The following is a 6,836-nucleotide window of genomic DNA, read 5'->3' as shown; positions in this document are numbered from 1 at the left end:
ATGCGAATATTAACCCAATTGACTTCAAATTGATTCATAGATGCGAACACTCGATTGTTTTACTTTCGCAAAATGAGCATCAACAACTCCACAATCGAGTTTTTAAATTCTTGCAAACAACAATTTCATAGTCCTTGACTTCGCGTTTTTCTTCACGAATCATCCCTCAATCATCAATCCAATTGCGAATCAAAAACTCATATGTTCTTGCTTTATCGATTCATCGACTACACTCATACAAATGCGAACAATACTCAATTTCAAAATCGATTGAAACTTATAGCAAAGCTAAATCCAACTTCGCATTCAAAGCAGTGTTATTGATTGCATTCATGAAATACTAACAAGATAATATATTATAATACAAATATACATATTTTAGGTGGTGAAATCGTAACAGCCTAACAATTTGGTATGCAACTTTATTAAATCAATAAAAAAAGTTATGCAAATTGGAAAAATAAATAAAAATATATCTTTTGTTGTTTTAATTAAGGAAATAAATATTTTATATGAATACTCACCAGGAAAAACGCATATTATACATTCCCGATGAGTATGCAACATGGTTTTCATCAGTTTAATTCATTGATTAGTACGAAGGCTTAGGAAATTTTTAACACAAACTTTTCTCCTGTGATGTTTTCCCATTAACATAGCAAGTTATACAATACGAACATAACACTAACCCTAATACACAAGGTTTAATAGAGTTGACCGGCTTGACTTGATGACTTGACTTGACTCAAGATTGACGATTGTCACATGAAGTTCCATCACCACTTGACTCTTGAATTTCTTCAAGATCAATTTGCCTCCCACTGTCTCCTTGGCTTATAAACTCTCTTTCTCGAAAGACTCCTCTTCTTGCTACAAAGACCACATTGTCACTAGGTCTGTAGAAGAGGTAACCAAAGGATTGTTGTGGGTAGCCGATGAAAATACACCTCTCGCTTCGGGGTTCGAGCTTATCATGAGTCTCGCGTCTCACAAAAGCCTCGCAACCCCAAATCTTGATGTGGTCTAGTTTAGGTACTTTACCAGTCCACATCTCGTGAGGAGTTTTGGCAACTTTCTTTGTAGGGACTAGATTAAGGATATGGGCGGCAGTCTCTAAGGCATACCCCCAGAATGAGATTGGTAGCGAAGCTCGACTCATCATGGAACGAATCATGTCCAACAAGGTTCGATTACGACTCTCAGCCACACCATTCAACTGTGGTGTCCTGGGAGGTGTCAATTGTGAGACAATCCCACATTCCCTTAGATAGTCGAGGAACTCTGAACTAAGATACTCACCACCCCGATCGGATCGAAGCATCTTAATGTTCCTACCCAATTGATTCTCGACTTCCTGTTTAAATTCCTTAAACTTCTCGAAAGTCTCTGACTTATGCTTGATTAAGTAGACATATCCATATCTACTGTAATCATCAGTAAAAGTCAAATAATAACGATTAGCATCCCTTGTGGCATGTTTGAATGGCCCACACACATCCGTGTGTATAAGGTCCAACAAACCTTCACCCCTTTCACACGAGCCTGTGAAGGGTGACTTTGTCATTTTTCCAAGTAAGCATGATTCGCAACTATCATCTGACTTTAGGTCAAATGACTCCAAGACTCCATCCTTTTGGAGTTGGCCTATGCGTTTCTTGCTTATATGTCCAAGACGACAATGCCATAATGATGCTTTATCCAAGTTATTATTATTAGTAGAATCAATACACAAAACATTATTTCCTAAGTTATTTACAACAGACACAGCTTCATACACACCATCACAAGGTAATGCTTTAAAATAAAGAACATTATTAAAGAAAGCATCAATAGAACCAACTTCATTATTAAACGAAAAGGTAAACCCTTGTTTGTACAAAGCATGAAAGGAAATAATATTTCTTGCCATTCCTGGCGAGTAACAACACTTATTCAAATCTAAACTAAACCCACTACTTAGCGATAAAGTATAAACTCCAATCTTGGTGACAGGTGAAGCTTTCCTATTCCCCATGATCAAGTTTATTCTTCCTTGCTCCACATTCTCACTTCTTCTTAGTCCCTGCAAGTCACAACAAATATGAATACCACAACCGGTATCAAGGACCCAAGATTTAGAATGGGGTGAGTTATTAGAAATGATAGTGTAAATACCTGCATGGTTGGGTTTGACTTTCCCATCCTTCACATCCTGCTGGTACTTTGGGCAGTTCCGCTTCCAATGAGCTTTTTCATGGCAATAGAAGCATTCAGCCTCTTTTGGGTCAAAAGAAGGAGTAATGAAACCTTTCTTGGTTCCACTTGAAGAAGAGCCATCAAGGGTCCGAGCCTTGGTACCCTTCGAAGATCTCTTTCTCTTCCTCCCTCGACTTTTCCCGATTGCCAAAACTGGAGTTGAGTTTGGAGTAGGAGTGATAGCAACCGACTTTCCCTTAAGACCTGTTTCTGCGGTCTTGAGAAGTCCCTGAAGTTTGCTGAGGGTGACCTCTTCCTTGTTCATGTGATATGTCATGCGGAATTGATCATAGCACGATGGTAAGGAGTGCTAAATGATATCTATTGCAAGCTCCTCAGGGAAGTTCACATTAAGTTTCAGCAATCGATCCACATACCTTCGCATTTTCTGCATGTGGCTCGTGACGGAATCCCCGTCCTTCATCATGGTTGTTATCATGGAGCAGATGATTTCGTACCTCTCTTGTCGTGCACTTTGATGGTATCTTTCCATCAAATCTTGGTGCATTTCACAAGGGTAGAAATCCTCATAGGACTTTTGGAGTTCTGCTGTCATTGTGGCCAACATGATGCAAGCCACCTTGGTTGCATCTCTTTCATGAGTATGAAAGTCAGCGATCTCCTGGGGAGTTGCAGTGGACTCATCAATTTCCTTAAGCTCCTTGTCAAGGACATATTCTTTGTCCTTGTAGCGGGTAATCATCCTGATGTTTCTGATCCATTCATTGAAGTTGGATCCATCAAAGGTGACTTTCCCACACAGACTCATAAGAGTAAAGGAGCCATTAGGATTCGAGCCAGAAGCATTATTTGAAGACATCTGAAAGAGGAGAACAAGTTTAGTATAGATTTAAGAGATTCCATAATAAAACACCCAAATGTAATATTAAGGCTAGGATCCAATCACAATATAATATAACTTAGAAGAGGTATGCCGTAATCTAAGTTATACCATATTTGAAAGGTAGGTGAATGATGATTCACCAATTTCCACCACGAAAACCGAAATATTAGACATTAGGTTTTATTGGTTTTTAGAAATTCCTAGATTCTTTGAGATTCAATGAATTTTTCAAAGGCATGTTTCAATCTCGAGGGTGCCCTCCAAGTTTTGTGACTGGGATACCAAGGATCACAAAACGAGGTGTGAAGTAACCATGCAAATCACTTGGTACCCTTAAAGTTTATCACTCAATCGATGTGCCGGTAAACCACACACGCTCCACCGATACTATAATAAACCTTAAGTCACCCTTTACCTACCTTGTTAAGTCCAAGTTAGTGTGCCGGTTAACCACACACGCTCCACCAACGACTTAGACAAAGTGTAAAGTGTAATTTCATGGATTAGCACCTTATTCACATTTTCCTAAAGTAACTAAGATTGGGAATTTAATAAAACATTTAGTTACTTTATTATATTCATCACACTTTGAATGAGAGTTTATAAGTCCTTGTCTTACCCGTTCGGCTAACGACCCTCCACCAGTCAAGCAAGCGGTGGGTGAGAGTAGACACCCATTAAGTCACCATTTTATAGGCAACAACCTTATACCCACCTTATAGACCGGCTTCGTGAATGAGGCGTACTAGCGGTAAGACGACTTTGTTCTTATACATATATATATAATTATTAAATCATCATAATATAAGTATAAGGGTTGAATTTTAACTTTTAAAATTCTAGGGGTTGGAACTTAAAGTTTTAACTTAACTTTACTTGTTCCAAAACTTGAGGGCAAGTTTTGTAACTTTCAAAACTTTTCATTTCTTGTAACTTATGAGTTTAATAGAGTAATAAAATGAAGACTCTTCATTTTTCTAACTCTTGTGTTTGTTTTAATGGTTTTAATTCAAGTGTGACTCTTGGTTTTCCATAACTTGAGGACAAGTTATGGACTCCATTAAAACACATTATGATCAAGAATTAATCTACCACATAGGTTACAAATAATTCTTATGATCATCTAAAACATCATAAGAACAAGAACATGAATATGAACTTATTCATAAATCAAAAATTACACTTAAAACTTTGTAATTTTGATAACTAGTTGTTGTAAATGAATTATCAAATACATTACACCATCTAAAACAAGTTTTTCAAGTACCAAAAAGTTTAGGGTAATGTTTCTAATTCATTTCCAGCAACTAAATCGAAATTTTGCAATCAGTCGACCCTACTCGCCGAGTGCATGAACTTACTCGCCGAGTTGGTTGAAGATACACATGAACTCGACGAGTCCCTCTTATGGACTCGACGAGTCCCTCTTATGGACTCGACGAGTCCATTCGTGGATAGCAAGATTTTTGACTTTTTTCAACTTTTAAGCACAAATAAAAAGCAAACAAGCCTAGGCTCTGATACCACTGATGGGTTTTGAGCATTCTAACACTTCCTAAGTGTACATGCAACCCTAATAACCTTGGATCTATGTTTGTCTAATTATCATGCAAAGTTGAATTCCAAGGTTATATTCCTATCTAGCATACATGGGGAACAATTTTAACTTAAAGTATAGATAGAATAACTTACCTTGTTGTTGTTTGTGTTCCTTGAAACCTTGTGAGCCTAGCACCCCAAGTGTGATGCCTCAAATGCTTCACACAACACCAAATACTCTTGGAAGAACTTATGAGAGAACACACACTTCTCAAAATCGGCCAAGCCCTCTTGTTTCTTAGTGTAGCCGATTTTAGGTGGAGAACATGTTTCTTATATAGTGTTGACACATCTAGGGTTAAACCCTAATGTGTCATGACTCTTCATTTCCATGACCCATGGGTTTGTAACTCCCATGGAGCATCCATGGAGCATCCTATGGGTGGAACCCAACTTGATAATCCATGGAGCCTCTTAGCCCACTATACAAGATATGGATGATTTACATAATCAACCCATATATTTAATTAGTTATCTTTTGATCACATAATTAATTCTAAATTAATTCTTGATCAAACTAATCAAATAATATTATTAATATATTAGAACTTATAATATATTAATAATCTCCAAGTGTTATTTCTCTCATTTAGTCTATCCAATTGCACGGTGCCATGCAACCCAAATGGACCATGTCGGGTCGGGTCAAGTACATACCAGAAATAGTTATAGACTTAGAAAACCCGGTTTTCGAGAAAACCCGCTGTAAGTGAGCTATGTCTACGCTATCTTTAGTATAGCTTATGTTTTAATATAGTAACATTATTAGGAACTTATAATGAGTATTTGGGCTATTATTATGAGTTATATTGAGTGTTATTTAATGCTTGTATAATAATAATAATAGTCAGACTATTAATTAGTCACGGTTATCGTTAGACTAAACCCCAGTGGTATTGATACTAGGTTTTATCGAAGGAAATTATTTTAAGAGTATCGAAGCGCTGCCCGAGTGCTGAGTCACCACCTTTCAAGTGAGTGCATAGTCCCTTTCATGAACATGATTTTAATACAAGTATTGATTGAAGTATTAATTATATGTTTATGTGCGAGTTAATTGATGTTGCTTGAAATTTGTGTTAAAGAACATACCTGATTATATTTGATAATTTAGGATAAAGAGTAGACTTAAATTAAAAATGAGGAATATTGGGTAGTATATTCTTACGAGTACAAGTGAGTTAAACTCAGAGAATAGAAGTTAGTATATGTCACTTATCCGGGAGTATGGATTAGACATAGTCATTGTCCCTAGTCCGAGAATATGGATTAGGCATAATCATTCGTTATTAATCCGAGAGTATGGATTAGTCATTGTCCCTAGTCCGAGAGTATGGATTAGGCATAATCATTCATCATTAATCCGAGAGTATGGATTAGTCATTCTTCCCTAGTCCGAGAGTATGGATTTGGTAAATTTGTTCATTTCTGATCCGAGAGTATGGAGTAGGTAAAACGACTAATCTTAGGTCCGAGAGTATGGATAGCCTCGTTGCGAGGATCGATGGGGTGGGATAAGAGTTGTTTATATATAGATGTATGGTGAAATTGTATATTTTGTGAATTTTAAACTATATATATGGTATAACATTGTGGGATTGAAATCCCTATGTACTCACCAGGTTTCCCAACCTGACCCACTCAGTTTATTTATATCACAGGTGTTCATATGAAGTCACATTACACTGAGAGATCAAAGAGATGTAGATCATTAGTGTAAATAAATGTAAGTTCTGTTTATGCTTTTGTTTCTGTATTGATGATGACATCCCAAACGTTTTAAAATGAATAAAATACGTTTCTTCGAAAATGTTTTAATAACGTATTTATTGTGTTTTTCTAGGAACGAATTCCACAACATTTTTATTAAAAGAAGAACTCTGATTTTTATAAAGCATAAACAAAATCGGTCTTTTGTGGCCGTGAAAATGGGGATGTCACAATATTACATGTAAAGTCATGAACTTTACGTCCATTCATGGGTCTTCAAGCTCAAAAGACCCAAAAATGAGGTCCACAAGGTGAATGTGACTCCCATGGCCATAAAGTTGGCACCTTTATGCCATGGGAATCTGATGTGTTTGAGCCAAAAGAACATCCTATGTGCTCATGCAAACCCTAAAGCTTAGATCTAGGTTTCTCTATTGTACATAATTTT

This window comes from Lactuca saligna, chromosome 9 (genome assembly GCF_052625555.1).
Source record: "Lactuca saligna cultivar CGN05327 chromosome 9, ASM5262555v1, whole genome shotgun sequence".
In the NCBI taxonomy this organism is placed as follows: Eukaryota; Viridiplantae; Streptophyta; class Magnoliopsida; order Asterales; family Asteraceae; genus Lactuca; species Lactuca saligna.
Note: the sequence above shows the minus strand (reverse complement) of the source record.